This window comes from Sinocyclocheilus grahami, unplaced genomic scaffold (genome assembly GCF_001515645.1).
Source record: "Sinocyclocheilus grahami isolate Dianchi unplaced genomic scaffold, SAMN03320097.WGS_v1.1 scaffold692.1, whole genome shotgun sequence".
Classification (NCBI taxonomy): Eukaryota; Metazoa; Chordata; class Actinopteri; order Cypriniformes; family Cyprinidae; genus Sinocyclocheilus; species Sinocyclocheilus grahami.
In genome coordinates this window covers 684,367-686,908 of record NW_015505871.1, presented here as the reverse complement: position 1 = coordinate 686,908, position 2,542 = coordinate 684,367, and positions in this window count along the sequence as shown.

Below are 2,542 nucleotides of genomic sequence, written 5' to 3'. Positions count from 1 at the left end.
TTTTCCATAACACTGAATGTTGTAACAAAGGTAATAAAGAGTTGGTTGTTATTATTAAGTCTCTTTCCGGCTCAGACTGCATAGGGTAAGCGTATGGGGCTGTCACGCGATGAACGAGTGACTCGAAAAACCCAAAGACTCGAGAGATGAACTAATCAATTCTCTTTCCGGCTCAGACTGCATTGGTTAAGTTTATGGGGCTGTCACGCGATGAACGAACGATTCGACTTGTCAGATAAGAGCTGAGGTGAGCTAATCACAGACTGAAGACCCAGGTAAACAATTAATTCATCTTTTCTGTTTCTTATAGCAGTTTTGTATTGTTTGTAGTGTGATCAACGTTTGCGTAAGTAGTAGACGTGTTAGGGAAGTAACACGTAACATTTTAATTGTATTTTGCTAAAATGAACGAAATAAAAAAATTCGTTCATTTTGCTGAACGAGACTCAAAGGTCCGAGTCTGTAAAATGATCCGAACTTCCCATCACTAGTTTCAGGTGTTGCTGTGTTCGAAGTGCCATACTATCATACTACGCTTACTATTTCTGCAGTATGCATACTGTGCGTAGTATGTAAATGTTCTGTATGCATACCCGGATGACCTACTATATTTGCCAGAATCTGCTGAATATAACTCAAGTACACTGAAATCATTACAGAAGCTGTGTTTTGAATGGCATACTACCATACAACAAACTAGATTGCAGTATGCAGTGTGTATACTGTGAATAGTAGGCTGTGAATTTTCTGTATGCATGAAATACCCGGATTGCCTGCTACATTTGCTGAAATCTGATGTAACGTTATGCATCTGAAGACACTGCATGGGATACTGTTTCCTCACAATGCAACGCGCTCCACGTGACGTTTCATCTTACATTTAAATTTAAATAAATTAAAAATAAATACATTTATGCATTTAGCAGACGCTTTTATCCAAAGCGACTTACAGTGCATTCAGACTATAAATAATTTTTTTTATCAGTATGTATCTTAAAATGCGTGAGTATTTAATATAAATGTAACACTTTTATATGTAGGCTACTTATATACTGTAAATGTTACTGTGAACTACGAAATGGTGTGTACAGTCATTGATGTTTCCAGACAGAGAGGCGCAGGGGTCGATGTGAATGCCAAGTCTTATGACGGATACACAGCTCTCCACATAGCCGCCATTCACAGCCGTGAACGTGTGTTATATCGTTGCTGGTGTGTGAATATGGTGCCAACACTAACATACGGGACAACAGTGGCAAAAACCCTACCGTTATCTAAGTCCAGACGTGTCCATTGACATCAGAAAGATGCTCAGACACCCTCACAGCCTGCAGAAGGATGCACAGAACCTCTCAGACCTCCCTAAAGGATTCAACACCCTGAGTAAACTATTCCAGCCCCACACCGCTGGACATAAAAAGAAATACAGATGACGACAAGCTTCCACTTCATCAGAGATGATCATGAAGACCCCAGAAAGAAAATCGCACTTAATCACAAACTGTTACAGTAAAGTGACAGCCTTGCATCTACTGATTATTATATTTGTTAATTAAGTTAATAAGTAATAAGAAAATGCATTTAGTACTAACACAGCTTGAAAGGCTGAAGAACGTGTCCAGAAATAAAATTGACTTAAGTGTTATGCAAATAATATTTGAGAATTTTTTTCCTCAAAAATTGTCATGCTGTAAATGCAAAACAAATTACTTTATTACTTTAAAGGAATAGTACACCCAAAAATGTATTAAAATGTCCAATTTAATACCATTTAAATAATTTCAAAATGTGCTCATGTGCTCGAACTCATCAGATTTGGAGAAATGTAGCATTGCATCAGTGTCTCGGCAATGGATGCTCTGCAGTGAATGGGTGCCGTCAGAATGAGAGTCCAAACAGCTTAGAGCTTGGAGAAGACAAAAGATGCGTGTTTGTAAGAAACAAACCCATCATTAATTTATTTTAACCGTCACTTCCGTGTAAAATATGATTCAATAATCCATAATAACGCTTCCTCCAGTGAAAAAGACCATCTCCTGTTGTCTCTCACATTAAAATCCACACACATAGATTAGGATGAGTTTGTTTCTTCATCAGGTTTGGAGAAATGTAGCATTGCATCAGTGTCTCAGCAATGGATGCTCTGCAGTGAATGGGTGCCGTCAGAATGAGAGTCCAAACAGCTGATAAAAACATCTTAATGCTGGAAGTGTTTCAGCTTTTGTCTTCTCCAGATGTTCACTGATGGACTGGAGTGCTGTGGATTATTGTGATGTTTTTATCAGCTGTTTGGACTCTCATTCTGATGGCACCCATTCACTGCAGAGCATCCATTGCTGAGACACTGATGCAATGCTACATTTCTCCAAACCTGATGAAGAAACAAACTCATCCTAATCTCGGATTGGGTGAGTAATTGTTTAGTATTTCATGTTACTAATTGTACTGCCCTTAAATTTATGCTGAAAAGAATGGAAAAGCTTGTATTACAATATTTTTAATCTACTCTGAATCTTTATTGAGAGTATTAGGAAAAAAAAAA